The sequence below is a fragment of the Primulina tabacum genome, chromosome 13 (assembly GCF_025594145.1).
Source record: "Primulina tabacum isolate GXHZ01 chromosome 13, ASM2559414v2, whole genome shotgun sequence".
Taxonomy (NCBI): Eukaryota; Viridiplantae; Streptophyta; class Magnoliopsida; order Lamiales; family Gesneriaceae; genus Primulina; species Primulina tabacum.
The window spans coordinates 18,984,714-19,002,250 of record NC_134562.1 but is presented as its reverse complement, the minus strand read 5'-3'; positions in this window follow the sequence as shown (position 1 = coordinate 19,002,250).

Below are 17,537 nucleotides of genomic sequence, written 5' to 3'. Positions count from 1 at the left end.
TTCTTCTTATCTTCGCCAGTCCATTCACTTCTGTGCTTTTCAACCATTTGAGGTGCTCCATCGGTAATAGCAACAGCAGTGTTAGATTTTAAGATCTTCAAAGGACCATCTGTGATGACATACCACATGTCATCATCTTGGGCTGCTAAGATGTGCTTGCATCCGGATCTTCCAATCACCAAAGTCTTGTTTTGAGAACATAGGAACCTTGCTGAAGTGTGCCATATCTGTTGTAAATAGAGAACAAGAAAAATCTGCTCTGATACCATTTGTTGGGGATCGATATGGAGTTTAGAGGGGGGGTGATTAAACTCTATTCCTTTGACGGTCGTTTTTGCAAAGGGGTGTTAGAATCCTGTTAGAGATTATAGCAAATCTTGTTCAAGTGTATAACCATCAGACCACAATAGAGTGCGAAAACGATCTGATGGTTTAAGGGTGAATAATGAAAAAACAATAAGCAGTAGGCAATGGTTGTTTATGGAAGTTCGAAGATGAAATCTTCTACGTCTACCCTTCTTCTGTTTCCAGAAGGTATTACCTAAAAATTTTGTTTCTACAGTACAACACTTGTATACACCCACTTCAGCAGGACTTATCCTTCTCCTACTGAAACTCTTAGTTTCTCAACACAATAAAATTGATACAACAAGGTTCTGGAAAAGACTCTTTTTCAGTTTTCAAACTATTCTCAATATGTAATAACGCGATAATGATTGTAGAGAGAGTAAGAAACAGTCAGCACAATATGATCTCAAAAGATCAGATAACTTATATGAAGCGTGTGCTGCTTTTCTGTATGTTGAGCTTTTAAAGATGATAAGAAAGTCTGAGTGCTCAAATCAACGTTCGTATGTTAGAGAATAAGCTCAGTAGTTTTTGGTAACTTGTAAACGTCGTCGATCTTGTGTATTTATAGAAGTCTTGAATCCAACGTCTATAAATAAAAACGGCTTCTTTGACTTATGATAAAATCAGATTTATTGCCTAAAAGAGTTCCTGCAAAAAGGCTTTAAAACAATCAGTCTTGTTTTATACCAAAATAGGCTAGACGTATTAAATGACTTTGTTCAGCATTAATGAAGTATTTAATACTCGTACTTGGTAGAGTAACGGTAACATTTAATATAAGATCGATTGGTTCTGATTCAGTTAAAGTCAAGTTCTGCTTCTGTTTCTCTAAGCGGATAAGTACTCGAAGAATACTGCTTTTGTAAAAGCGATAGGGGAACTACTGGTTTTATACCAAGTACTGATTTAAACTATCTTCAAGTTTTTATTCACGCGATCTACTGGTTTTGACTATCATCACCATAATTAAATTAAGTCTATCATGGTTTGAATTGTTTTAAGGTTTGGAAACTCTATGATATAAATAATTGGGTAGAAAGCTAGGCCCAATAACCTTAGTCTAATAGGTCCATTAGGATCATTATAGTGTAGGTAACTTATTTTGTTTAGGAAAGTTTTCGAAATTATTAACCGAGTTCCCAAAAAGTCCTTATTTTCGTCGAAAATCGATTACTGGTTTAAAATACGACTCGTCATGTAAAAACACCTCAAAATATACCATTTTCGAAAATAACATATAAAATACACCATATATTAAATAATTAAAAATAATCATTTAATAAAATTATTTTCCCTTTACGGTCCACGGTTTCTGTTCCTCGATCGCGTCTAGAATAACCCTTAAAAACATAATTTTATGCATTCTAATAGAAAATCATATTTTAAAAATGTTAACATGTCTACCATATTTGATTAATTCAATTAAAATAATTTAATTATGCATTTTTTAATTTTTCATAGATTCGCATGAAATTGGATCACATTATCATATGTTGAACTTTACAATTCCTCCCTCCCTTAAATGAAATTTCGTCATCGAATTTAAAACTTACCTGACAGTTCTAGGCAGCGACTCCTGATGTCAGTCTCGGTCTCCCAAGTAGCTTCCTCTTCCGAATTATTTAGCCACTTGTACTTTGACCATTTGAATAACCTTATTCCGGAGCCTTCTTTCTTGCTTATCCAAAATTTGTATAGGCCTTTCCTTGTATGACATATTCAGTCAACTGTAGAGGTTTATAATTCAGTATATGTGAAGGATTCGACATGTACTTTTGCAGCTTTGAGATATTGAACACATTATGAACTCAAGCCAGCATTGGTGGAAACGCCACTCTTTAAGCTAATGTCCCAATCTTCTCTAAAATCTCAAATGGTCCTATGAACCTGGGACTGTGCCAAATCTCATAACACTCTTCATGGATGCTACCTTCACGAGTACGTGGTCACCCAATGCAAACTGTAGCTCCCTTCATCGTTTGTCAGCGTAGCTTTTCTGGCGACTTTGAGCAGTCAAAATCCGAGAAGCTCCATTGTCTGCTTGATCAAGTCCCGACCGAATTCTCCTCCACGACAAGAAAAATGATTTTTCACAGCACATCATCAACAGCGTGTATTAAAAGCACGCTGCGAATAGTACTTTTAACGGCGTGCATCAATATGTGCGCTGTTAATATTGTTGCACTTGACATAAATAACGACGTGCATTAAAAGCACGCTATGGAAAGTAATATCCGCAGCGTGTATTTATGTGTGCTGTAAATATTATATACTTTCCGCAGCATGCTTTTAATGTGCGCCGTTAATAACATATACATTAACGGCGCGCATTAAAAGCACGCTGTGGAAAGTAATATTATATACTATCCAGCAGCGTGCAATAATGTGCGCTGTTATACCCTATACATTCACGGCGTGCATTAAAAGCACGCTGCGGAAAATAGGTGCGAATTTTTAAATTAGTGACGGTTTTGGTTAAACCGTCGCTAATTTAATAATTGCGACAGTTTACAAAACCGTCGCTATCTTTAAGGATGGTATACGATAAACCGTCGTCGATTTAAAATCGGCGACAGTTTAATAAACAGCGACGATTTAATAAAAACCGTCGCTAATAGGCGTAAATCAGCGACGATTATATTTAAACCGTCGCTATTGATGGAAAACCGTCGCTAATAGTCGCAAATTGTCTATAAATATCCGATTTCCGTTCCACTTTCCTCCACACCACTTCAGCACTCTTAACATTTTTCTCTCTTATACGATTTTAATTTCGATTTAGGTATATTTTTTTGTTTTAATTTTTGGTTAATTTTTTAAGTGTTGGTTAAAATCATCAGTCAATTTATCATAGTTGTATTGCAGTTTTTTTAAAAATTTATTAAATTATAAAAGAATTTTTTTTTTATTTTTACGCAAACTTTAGCGACAGTTTAAAAAACTGTCGCAAAATGTAGCGACGATTTTTTAACCGTCGCGTACAGGTGCACGCTGTTAATACTATTATAAACGGCGTACATTACACGCTGCGGATAGTTGTTTAACGGCGTACATATGAACGCCGTTGATAATAGTATTAACAGCGTGCACCTGTACGCGGCGGATAATCTTGAACTTTCAACAGCTTACAACTTCGCACCATGCAATGTGTGCCGCGGAAAGAGAATTTGCGCGTTGCGAAAAGCCATTTTTGTTGTAGTGCTCTTTCAATAACCTCGCCCCAATGTATCGGTGATCTACACTTCCTCTCATAAAGTGACTCGTAAGGAGCCATAACTATAGACAACTGGTAGGTATTATTATAGGTGAACTCCATTAGAGGTAACTTTGGCTACCAACTTCCTTGGAAGTCGATCACACAAGCTTGGAGTAGATCTTCCAAAATTTGAATAACCCTTTCGAACTTCCCATCGGTCTAAGGGTGAAACGCTATACGGAACAACAACTTTGTTCCGATTGCTGAATGCAGACTCTTTCAGAAAGACGATGTGAACCTCAGATCTCTGTCTGAAACAATAGACACTGGAATTCAATGCAATCAGACTATCTCTCGGATATACAGCTCTGGGTACTGTGTCATGGTGAATGTCGTCTTAATAGTTAGAAAGTGTGCTGATTTGTAAGACGATCAACTATCACTCAAATGCATTAAATCCCCTTATAGTTCTTGGCAATCCCACAACAAAATCCATAGTGATATTTTCGTATTTCCACTCAGGAATAAGAAGTGTCTAAAGCTTGCTTACTGGCCTCTGATGCTCTGCCTTAACTTCTTGGCATATCAAACACTCAGACACAAAACGCAAGATGTCTCGCTTCATGCCCGGCCACCAATACAATGTATGCAAATCCTTATACATCTTCGTACTTCCATGATGAATAGAGTACGGGGTATTGTGAGATTCTTTCATAACAACCTCTTTCAGTGAATCGCCACTAGGAACCCAAAGTCGATTCGATATCGAACCATGCAATCCTCCTCAGAATACAACTTTCGGCCTTTAGATTCATATCTCTGTCTCCATTTTCTCAATTGCTCATCGGAAGACTGACCTTCTCGGATTCTATCCCTCAAAGTTGATTGTATTTTTCATCATAAAAATATTAAGAGTTTCGCCCCTAGCATACACTGCAAGCTCGAATCGCTGAATCTCTGCTTGCAATGGTCTCTGAAATGATAATTGAGCAATAACTGCAGTTGAGACGTCCTGCCCTTTTTATTGCTTTAAAAGTACTAGAAATTTTTATTTTTTTTTATAAACACTCAATTTTTCGGCCATGTACCTTTCTCACATGAAAATATTTTTATAAAATATTTTACCCTTTAAAATTAAACATTAACCAACTAGCATTTTAAAAACCAAGTGCAATAGTGATCAAATGAAATCGTCGCATATTTTACCAAACCTAAAAAGCAATAATTTGAAAGGTAAAGCCCATACTAAACCTCTCAAAAATCTCTTAAAAGCATAAATAAATAATATTAAAAATCTTTAACTTAAATCATAAAGCATAAAGCGGAAAATGTAGCGCTGGTCCTCGGGTTGTGTGCGCCTTCAGTCCAGTCAAATCACCCATCAAGTCCTCCCTTAATACCACCTGCATCCATCACACCTAGTGAGTCTAAAGACTCAACACACCATAATCTTTATAACGAGTAATACGTAATACAGTCAACATATAACGGTGAAAAATATATGTACTTAAAATATCGTTTTCATGAAGATGCATAAACATAAACATTTTTGTAAATATTTTCATGATGCATAAAACTTTAAACATAAACATTTTCGTAAAATACTTTTTCATGACATGCAATCATAAACCTTAACCTTTTCCCTTTTTCCTCAACATGACATGACATAAAACATTTTTCATGATCATAAACATTTTTCCTTTTCCTTTTCCTTTTCCTTTTCCTTTTGTTGAATTCAGATCGTTAATTGTGACTTTCCTGATCATGCTCATGAGGGTCGATGGATCCATCTACATAGAACCACAGTACTGGGCGGCGGGGGACACCAGCAACACTCTCACCGGTCAACTGGGCCCTGGCCTATCATGATTCGAATAGAAATACGCTCGTCGGGGCTCCCTCTGGGGCCTTTTCCCACAAATGGGCTCCCTCTGGGGCCTTTTCCCCTCACGATATTCCCATTCTTCCGTTACCACAAAACCGTTACCACATATCCGTTACCACATATCCGTTACCACATATTCGCAATGATGGAAACACGATCGTCGGGCTCCCACTGGGACCATAACCCTCACGACGTCGCCAACATTAACGAATTAGTCACAATTATTTCACATCCTTCAACATTTTTCATTCACATCACTTTAGAAAAATCATGAATATCATTACGTTTTTCATTTTTGAAACCAAGCATGCAACATGTATTTTAAATGTCTTCCCTCAATCATAAAAATCAAATAGACATTTAAAAATCATCATTCAATCATGAACAATTCATAAACATTTAAAAATAATCATTTTTTCATAAAATAGCATTTAAGGCACTGCCATGACCTTAACTAATTTCTAGGTGTAAAAAGACCGTTTTACCCCTGGACTCAACATTTTACGTTTTCGACTTTTTCCTTGATTTCACGACTCTAACATGTCCCAAATAATTATTTAAGCTTACGTGAATTTTTTCCATAATTTTATTTGGCTTAAATGTTAGACTTTTTCAATTATCTTTTCTTAATTGTTTTAACAGTGTTTTAATCCCGAAAAATACCAAACTTTAATATAAAATTCTTAAATTATAAATTTAGTCTTTTTATATTATTTTAGCCCTTATGGACCCCGACTCGACCCCCGTGAGCCGTTTTCCAATTTTTTCTTTACTTAAAACCCTATTTGACACCTAAATTTCACCCCCGAGCCAACTCTCGATTTTCACGAGTTACCCCTGAACTATGTCGAGCCAAAAGGTGCCCAACATAATAAATTAACTTAATGGACCCTAACTTTATCAAGGAAACCCTTATAATGCCAAAAACGAGCCCTCTACTTCCTGAACAAAAGCTGGCCGAGAAACCTTGTTGGACAAGGTCTCTTGCACGCACTGCCTAGCCCCTAACCACGAACCCAGCCACCAAACCAACCTGATTTTCACCCCCTAAGGACCCTAAGGACTAGACCTGACCCAGCCCAGACCCCCTGAACCGCGCGCCCAAGCTTGTGCGAAGCACAGAACCCTGCACGCGATCCCCTTGATTCTCGGGTGGGAGTCCTAGCTTGCTAGGACTCCTTCCCTGCCTTAGTGCGCGAGTCCTAGCGTGGCTAGGACTCCCTTCCTGACTCTCTCATGACCCTGGCTAGCCCCTGGAACGAGCCAACCAAGCCCTCCGTCCCTGCACAACAAAACCGAACCCCAAACTTGACAGCAACAACCGGTTCCTGCACGAGTTCTGGTTTCGTCTCTCTTTCTTGGTTTTAGTCGATTCATGTGTGGTGTGTGGGACTCCAAAACCCGTGTAATACTTACCTATCCATGCCTAGACATCATGGCAGTCCCTTAGTATAAAAAAAACGTGAGTCATGGCATCAAACAAATTGCATATAATCACAAATCCAATGCATGTACAAGATGGTCTCCTTTTTTTTTCGAAAATTCTGAATATATACATGTATGACTTCAAGCTTTTCATGCACACATACTTTAAACAATAATATGATGTAATGGATGAGAAAAGGGAGATTAAGGTGTGCCTTTGCGTAGTATACGCTCGAATAATCGTTGACGACGAAGAACGGAGGGACGACTACGGTTTGCTCTTGATAGACCTTCGAAAACCCCTTCCTAATTGCAAGTGTGTGCTGCCGTGTGTGTGTGGGTGTGGGGAGGGAAGAGTTTTCAGAGTGAGGCGTGAGTTTTCTTTTGCAAAGTGTAGGGTTTTTGATACAATTAACACTTTAAATACTAATTCATTAACTAAGTAGGCTTTAGGCCTATTAAGCCACCAAATTCAAGCCCATTAGCTTTAATTAGGATTAATAAAATTTTAACCAAAGTTTTGATTAATTAAACATGTGAATTTATTAGCCGGGTTGCCAAAAAGTTTGTATTTTAGTTGAAGAACCAACACCGATAAAATTTACGTCCCGGCGTATAAAATCACCTCAAAAACCCTTTATTTTCATAAATACTAAAAAGCATCGACCATCTTTTAAATAATTAAAAATAATTATTTAATAAAAATATTTTACGTTTTCTTCAGTCCTCGATCCCCGTTCCTCGATCGTCACTTGAATATCCTTTAAAAATATATTTTAATTCTACCATGTAGAAAAATATATTTTAAACATGCAATCATGCACAACATAATTAATTAATGCAATTAAAACATTTAATTAAAATACAAGAGAATTTAATAATTGCATGCATGTGGTTTACGTGGACCTTAAAATTTTCGGGGCGTTACAATCTTCCCCCCTTAAATTGAATTTCGTCCTCGAAATTCGCTTATCCTTAACAACCCAAAGTTTAGACTTAGTTCTAGTATCTTAAAAATCCACTCTTCCGCTGCGCTACTCTGATAAAATTTAAGTTCTAGAATGTCCTTACGTCTCCTTGATCCCAATTAATTTTACCTCTAAATCCTTATTTTGCAATTCGCAACTTTAAAAGACCCATAATGACTTGTGTTGTTACTATTATAACCTCGAATTTCAATTTTTCTTACAATTTCCAATATTAAAAGATGGATGAACATACTTATCGTATTTTGTTTTCCTTATTTTAAACCCAAAATATTCATCAACTTATCAAATTTCAATCTTAAAATCCCAAACACATTCGCTAACACTTAGATCTTCAAGACTAATATTGATTCAACCTTAAAAACCCATGATCAACATTCCTTATAACACTATATCTGAGATATCCCAAGTTTCCAAATATTCTTAAAAAGTCTAAATCCTCGAAATTCTTCTCATTTAAACCATTCAACTATCGTTTATTGCTAAACTAGTTCCCGAATTCCGTAATAATTACAAAATCAATTCTTAATTTCCTCAAAAATTATCCTAATTGATCCTTAATTTTGAAAATCCTACGGTTAACCCATAAGTTCTTGGCATTCTTAATTTTCTTCTACAGGTTTCCCATAGTATAATTTCAATAAACTTAAACTTATTTACCCAAAAAAGCAATTCATATAACCAATCTTACTTTTCATCAACTTAAAATCCCAATTTATATATTTTCTTATTCCCAAAGTCGTTGCGATCCTCGAATAATTATTTCTTATGTCTAATTCCCAAAAATTAATTCAACTAGTACCCAAGAGTCATCAATATTTTCTTAGAAAATCTACGTGTCCCAAAAGCATTCATAATATTCACGATTAACATACGGCCCAAAAAGTAAAACGTCAATACTAAAACCCAAAATTCAACATCGTCCAATTCCACCACGAAGCCAACATGCGTTGCAAAAAAATAATTTTTTTCATTTCATATCGTATCACGTATAAAAATTCTAAAGCATGTAAGTCATACATTATCATGAAGCTATTAAACATGTGACGTGAACATATAATTCATGTACTTATGCAGGTAACATCATAAAATCATATAAAGCATGTAAACTTACAAGTTTGAGGCTTGACGACTGATCTTCCCGGCGCTGGTGGTGGCACAACCCTTTACAGGACCTTTGCTCTGATACCAACTGAGACGTCCTGCCCTTTTTATTGCTTTAAAAGTACTAGAAATTTTTTTTTTTTTTTATAAACACTCAATTTTTCGGCCATGTACCTTTCTCACATGAAAATATTTTTATAAAATATTTTACCCTTTAAAATTAAACATTAACCAACTAGCATTTTAAAAACCAAGTGCAATAGTGATCAAATGAAATCGTCGCATATTTTACCAAGCCTAAAAATCAATAATTTGAAAGGTAAAGCCCATACTAAACCTCTCAAAAATCTCTTAAAAGCATAAATAAATAATATTAAAAATCTTTAACTTAAATCATAAAGCATAAAGCGGAAAATGTAGCGCTGGTCCTCGGGTTGTGTGCGCCTTCAGTCCAGTCAAATCACCCATCAAGTCCTCCCTCAATACCACCTGCATCCATCACACCTAGTGAGTCTAAAGACTCAACACACCATAATCTTTATAACGAGTAATACGTAATACAGTCAACATATAACGGTGAAAAATATATGTACTTAAAATATCGTTTTCATGAAGATGCATAAACATAAACATTTTTGTAAATATTTTCATGATGCATAAAACTTTAAACATAAACATTTTCGTAAAATACTTTTTCATGACATGCAATCATAAACCTTAACCTTTTCCCTTTTTCCTCAACATGACATGACATAAAACATTTTTCATGATCATAAACATTTTTCCTTTTCCTTTTCCTTTTCCTTTTCCTTTTGTTGAATTCAGATCGTTAATTGTGACTTTCCTGATCATGCTCATGAGGGTCGATGGATCCATCTACATAGAACCACAGTACTGGGCGGCGGGGGACACCAGCAACACTCTCACCGGTCAACTGGGCCCTGGCCTATCATGATTCGAATAGAAATACGCTCGTCGGGGCTCCCTCTGGGGCCTTTTCCCACAAATGGGCTCCCTCTGGGGCCTTTTCCCCTCACGATATTCCCATTCTTCCGTTACCACAAAACCGTTACCACATATCCGTTACCACATATCCGTTACCACATATTCGCAATGATGGAAACACGATCGTCGGGCTCCCACTGGGACCATAACCCTCACGACGTCGCCAACATTAACGAATTAGTCACAATTATTTCACATCCTTCAACATTTTTCATTCACATCACTTTAGAAAAATCATGAATATCATTACGTTTTTCATTTTTGAAACCAAGCATGCAACATGTATTTTAAATGTCTTCCCTCAATCATAAAAATCAAATAGACATTTAAAAATCATCATTCAATCATGAACAATTCATAAACATTTAAAAATAATCATATTTTCATAAAATAGCATTTAGGGCACTGCCATGACCTTAACTAATTTCTAGGTGTAAAAAGACCGTTTTACCCCTGGACTCAACATTTTACGTTTTCGACTTTTTCCTTGATTTCACGACTCTAACATGTCCCAAATAATTATTTAAGCTTACGTGAATTTTTTCCATAATTTTATTTGGCTTAAATGTTAGACTTTTTCAATTATCTTTTCTTAATTGTTTTAACAGTGTTTTAATCCCGAAAAATACCAAACTTTAATATAAAATTCTTAAATTCTAAATTTAGTCTTTTTATATTATTTTAGCCCTTATGGACCCCGACTCGACCCCCGTGAGCCGTTTTCCAATTTTTTCTTTACTTAAAACCCTATTTGACACCTAAATTTCACCCCCGAGCCAACTCTCGATTTTCACGAGTTACCCCCGAACTATGTCGAGCCAAAAGGTGCCCAACATAATAAATTAACTTACTGGACCCTAACTTTATCAAGGAAACCCTTCTAACGCCAAAAACAAGCCGTCTACTTCCTGAACAAAAGCTGGCCGAGAAACCTTGTTGGACAAGGTCTCTTGCACGCACTGCCTAGCCCCTAACCACGAACCCAGCCACCAAACCAACCTGATTTTCACCCCCTAAGGACCCTAAGGACTAGACCTGACCCAGCCCAGACCCCCTGAACCGCGCGCCCAAGCTTGTGCGAAGCACAGAACCCTGCACGCGATCCCCTTGATTCTCGGGTGGGAGTCCTAGCTTGCTAGGACTCCTTCCCTTCCTTAGTGCGCTAGTCCTAGCGTGGCTAGGACTCCCTTCCTGACTCTCTCATGACCCTGTCTAGCCCCTGGAACGAGCCAACCAAGCCCTCCGTCCCTGCACAACAAAACCGAACCCCAAACTTGACAGCAACAACCGGTTCCTGCACGAGTTCTGGTTTCGTCTCTCTTTCTTGGTTTTAGTCGATTCATGTGTGGTGTGTGGGACTCCAAAACCCGTGTAATACTTACATATCCATGCCTAGACATCATGGCAGCCCCTTAGTATAAAAAAAACGTGAGTCATGGCATCAAACAAATTGCATATAATCACAAATCCAATGCATGTACAAGATGGTCTCCTTTTTTTTCGAAAATTCTGAATATATACATGTATGACTTCAAGCTTTTCATGCACACATACTTTAAACAATAATATGATGTAATGGATGAGAAAAGGGAGATTAAGGTGTGCCTTTGCGTAGTATACGCTCGAATAATCGTTGACGACGAAGAACGGAGGGACGACTACGGTTTGCTCTTGATAGACCTTCGAAAACCCCTTCCTAATTGCAAGTGTGTGCTGCCGTGTGTGTGTGGGTGTGGGGAGGGAAGAGTTTTCAGAGTGAGGCGTGAGTTTTCTTTTGCAAAGTGTAGGGTTTTTGATACAATTAACACTTTAAATACTAATTCATTAACTAAGTAGGCTTTAGGCCTATTAAGCCACCAAATTCAAGCCCATTAGCTTTAATTAGGATTAATAAAATTTTAACCAAAGTTTTGATTAATTAAACATGTGAATTTATTAGCCGGGTTGCCAAAAAGTTTGTATTTTAGTTGAAGAACCAACACCGATAAAATTTACGTCCCGGCGTATAAAATCACCTCAAAAACCCTTTATTTTCATAAATACTAAAAAGCATCGACCATTTTTTAAATAATTAAAAATAATTATTTAATAAAAATATTTTACGTTTTCTTCAGTCCTCGATCCCCGTTCCTCGATCGTCACTTGAATATCCTTTAAAAATATATTTTAATTCTACCATGTAGAAAAATATATTTTAAACATGCAATCATGCACAACATAATTAATTAATGCAATTAAAACATTTAATTAAAATACAAGAGAATTTAATAATTGCATGCATGTGGTTTACGTGGACCTTAAAATTTTCGGGGCGTTACAGCAGTCTTTCTACTCAAAGCCACCGCGACTACATTAACCTTTCCCGGATGTAGCTAATATCGCAGTCGTAGTTCTTCACAAATTCTAACCATCTTCGTTGCCTCATATTCAAATTTTTTTTCTGAAGAAGTGTTTCAAGTTTTTATGATCAGTGAAAATCTTACAATTTTCCCCATATAAGTAATGTCTCCAAATCTTTAATGCAGATACTACTGCTGCAAGATCGAGGTCATGAGTTGGGTAATTCTTCTCATGAACCTTCAACTGTCTAGACGCGTAAGCTATCACTCAATCATTCTACATTAGGACTGCGCCTAAACCAAGCTTGGAAGCGTCTGTATAGAGAACATAATCTCTTGCCCTGATGGCATCGATAGAATTGGCGTTAAAGTCAAAGCTTGCTTCAGCTTCTCGAAAATCTCTTGTCAATCGGATCCCCAAATAAACTTTACATTCTTCTTTGTCAAGGCGGTCAAGGGTACCGCAGTAGTAGAGAAACTTTGAATAAAATTCCGGTAGTAGCTAGCTAGACCCAAGAAGCTACGGATCTCGATTACACTCTTAGGTATTTGCCACTCTCTAACTGCCTTGACCTTGCTGAGATCGACCTCAACTTAATCTCTAGAGATAATGTGGCCTAAGAATGCCACTCTCTCGAGCCAAAACTCGAACTTGCTGAACTTGGCGAATAACTTTCGATCTTGTAATATCTGTAGAGCCGTTCTTAGGTGCTGACTATGCTCTTCTTTGCTCCTCAAGCAAATAAGAATATCATCTATAAAGATTATGATAAACTGATCCATATACGGCTGAAATACACGATTCATGAGATCCATGAAAATCATTGGCGAATTGGTCAACTCTAATGGCATCACCATAAAATCGTAGTTCTCATATCGAGTCCTGAAAACCGTCTTATGAACACCAGACTCCTTCATCTTCAGCTGATGGTATCCCGAACGAAGATCTAACTTCGAGAAAATCGAAGCTCCTTGCAACTGATCAAACAAGATTTCGATTCTAGACAAAGGATACTTATACTTGATGGTGAATCTATTCAGCTTTCTATAGTCAATGCAGATTCTCATAATACCATCCTTCTTCTTTACGAATAATACCGGTGCGTCCCGCGGAGAACAACTCGGGCGAATAAAACACTTTTCCAGCAACTCTTGAATTCGATCTTTCAGCTCTTCTCAGCTGGTGCTAGATGATAGGGTGCCTTAGATATTAGCATTGTACCCGACATCAACTCAATAGAAAATTTCACCTCTCGGTCTGATGGAATGCTAAAAAAATCCTCAAGAAAGACACTAGTAAAGTCTCTGGCGACCTAAAAATCCTCTAGTTTTTGACTGAAAGAAACATGTGCTAAAGTAATACAAGCTAGAAAATCTTGGCAGCCTCGATTCATAAGTTTCCTCGCACAGATGCAGGAGATAATGTGCGGCATTTGCTTATTCTTTGCTGCCTCAAAGACAAAAGATTTCCCGCCAGGTGGTCGAATAGATACTGACCTCTGCCAAAATCTATCGAATCTCCATTCGAAGATAGCCAATCCATACCAAGAATGATGTCAAATTCAGGCATCGAAAGTACGATAAAATCTGCCCGAGCCACATTTTTTTCTAAACAAAGATCCAAATTCTTCACAATACTCGATGTAACTATTTGATCACCAGAAGAAATAGAAACTCTAAAGCCCAAACCCAAATCCTCGTGTATAATCTTTAGTCGCTTGACGAACTTCTCGGATATGAATGAGTGTGTAGCTCCTGAATCCAGTAATGCATATGTACCTACACCTAAAATGAATATCCTTACAGTAATCAGAGTCATGTTTGGCTCTGCCTCAGCCTACTCAGCATGCAAAACATAAGCTCTGCCAACAGTTGGTCCTTTGTTCTTTGGGCAGTCAATGGCCTTATGTCCTTCCTCCTTGCATATGGAGAACTTGTATGTTCCCACATGCACTTGCCAAAGTGTGGGCAATTGAATTCTTTGCACAGTGGCCTCTCTTCAGGTTTCGGAGCTCCAAACTGTGGTGGCTTTCGTTGCCTCGGTTTCTTCCACTGTCCTTGGGGCTTTTTCTTCCCTTGAGCTTTGGGAGGTCACGTAAATTGCCTCTTGACTGGCTGAGAGTTCTGCTAGTGCTGCTGCCTCATCCGTTGAATCTCAAAATCAATATCTTTCAAGGCTTGCTCAGGTTGGAAAACACAAGCAATGGCAACTGCATAACCCGTCAGTCGCATCAACATGACATCATGACGTATAGTAGATTGAAGGCCATCCAAGAAATGCCTCAACTTGTCAGCAGAGTCTCTCGCAATGAGGGGCAAAAAGTTACAACCACTTTAAAACTTTCTAATGAACTCAACCACAGACATGTCCCCTTGACGGAGAGTCATAACTCCCTCTTAATGCTGTTAGAGTAGGTGCCCGTCGAGCCAAGTGTTGGCCGAGGGTTCATGTTTAAACTCTATGTATAAACAACCTTTATTTTAATAATATTTGAAATTATTGCTTTGCTACATCTTTATCTGTATACTCATGCTAGATGCATAGATAAATTCCTTGAATATACAAATAGTAGAAAGAATATGAGATGCTCATATGATGAGTATCATGAAACTCATACTTGGAATACTGTATATTCTAAATAGTTCCTAGTCGATTGAGCCGCCATTAATAAAAATAAATGCCACTTGAGTTTGAGACTAGTATCTGCGATGTGAGTACCATGTTTCATTGGTAGGGTACATTGTGATGTCCGAGCATGCAGATAGGTGCTCCTTGTAGAACGCACTGAACTGCCCTCCATAAAGGACTTTCCAAGTGGTTCTCACTTATCGAGTGGAAACGTCCTAGTTTATGGTTGTATACCATTAGTCATTATGATCCGAGACAACATTGAGACTCTATATGCTAGCATTGCACTTTGACTTGTTTATCGACTCTTCATCAGGTGGCGAGGTTTGGTGTTTTGTTCAAACATATAGGAGTCGATGCATTGTAGTCGGGGATTCACAGCTTAATTTCGGGTATGGATATCCTATGTGATATCATGTGTATGTAGTTTGAAATCTCTGATCAGAGTGCTAGTGGTAATTAAGAAAGAGGTTTTTAATATTACACCATCGATTCAACTATGACATGACACATAGTATCGATTCTTTGTCATCTCTCGATATACCAATAGTTGTCGAATCGATCGGGATATATGAGATGAAGGGACCATATTGTACGCTAACCATAATGGATTGGCTTTTTTAGACACTATCATTTGATACCTAGATAATCATGTAAGCGATGCTGATAGGCGTTTAACATGATTGGTTGTTTCAGATTTGAGTTCTTACATTCTTATTATCAAGAAGTTGATAAATAAGAATGAAGCAATTGAGGTATGCTCATATAAGGTCATTTTAGTCCCAAATCACATAGAGATGTGAATCCACTGCTAGTTGTATCATTGAACCATTGAGGGTCACACAAGTGCTAACTTTCTAGATCCCGTTGAGAAGAAAATTAGTTCAACGTGTTGAACGGCTTATAAAGGAGTTTATTAGCACAAGAAAAATTAGAAGTATGACTTCTATATAGGGAATGTAACTTTTAATTTATGGAATTGTTCCTAAATTAAAAGTTGGTCAAATAAATAATATATTTGAAAATTGTGATTTTCATAAACATTATTATGGACTATATTAAATTAATTCAAGTGTTAAATTAATTAAACACTAGTGGACCTAGTATAGTCCAAATAATTAAATTAATTCAAGTGTTGAATTAATTAAATAACATTGGGTCTTGTAGAGCCCAATTGGAAATTATTATTCAACTAGAGGGCTTGAGTAAATTCAAGCAAAGTCTAATTGGTCTCAAATGTGTTTGAGATATTTAAATAAAAGTCAATGGGATTTGTAATTGTTACAAGTCCAAATAAAATGCATGAAAGAGAGATGAAGAGTTGGAAGACAATTTTTTCAATAATCAAGGTATGACATGCACATGAACTTTTTAAAATTTTTCAAGCACCAAAAAACTTTTTCCTTCTCTCCTCCGAGCTCCCTTTGGCCGAAACCCTTTCATTTTTCTTAGAATTTTTGCTTCTTCATTTTTATTGATGAAAGCATACACTTCTCATGAAAAATACACTACCTTTCTAGTGCAAGTGTACAGTGGATCTTCCTTGTTGGTGGTGAACCTAATTTGACGGAAATGATTTATTTGAGCAAGGAGGGTTCTAGGAAGCTCGTAGATTGTCTACCCTCAAGAGCTAAGTTGTTTACAACTTAGTTGGAGCCAAAACATCAATCCTTGTGATTGATAGGTACAATCTCTAAAAACACCCTATGTTTGTGTTTATTTTCGTATTTGCTACACACTAAGTGGGGTGCTCGATATTTGTTATTGTAAATATGATTTTCGAAATTTATGTTGCGCATCCGAGTACCGTAACTGATCACTCACAAGCGTTCTCTGACATCAGCAGTAAAATATTTATGATAGAAAATGTTCTTGAATTGAACCCAATTAGGGTGGCCAGATTGACACCATGTCAAGCTCTTTCCCACCAAAGAGAAGCATCATCTCGCAGCATATAAGTAGCAAACCTAACTCGATCAGCATCCCCCATATTCAGATAAAAAAATTGCACCTCAAGGGATCTAATCCAACCCTCAACAACAAATGGGTCGGTGGTGCCAGAAACTCCTTCGGACCCAGCCTCCGGAATTGCTCGTACATATCATGTTGTGGCCTCAGAGCTTGCTGCTCAAAGAAAAATGCCATACCCTCTAGGACATATGTAGCAACATCCCCATTGGGAGGTGAGGGTGCTTTCTCAATATGATCCTCATTAGTATCAGTTTGCCTATCAGTACTAGGTCCGCGTTTAGGAAGCATTATATCTGAACGTTTTTCAAATTCTAACGTAACCAACATGCATTTAAATCTAAGTTTCTAACCATGCAGCATATCAAAATCCTTTATCGAGCAACTTAAGCATCGATATCAATTAACTTCAAAAAGCATTTAAAAATGTAACTTAAACATATAAGCCATGTAAACATGCAGTTACGATCCTAAAAATCATTTAAAGCATTTAAACTTACAGACTTGAGGCTTGACGACTGAGCTTTCTGGAACTGACGGTAGCACAAACCTTTGCACCACTTAAAATAACTAAACAAATTAATTTACTCAAAAATCCAAAAGTGCAGTGCAACTGTAAAATAGTCAAACCAAAACCTAAAGCTAGCTT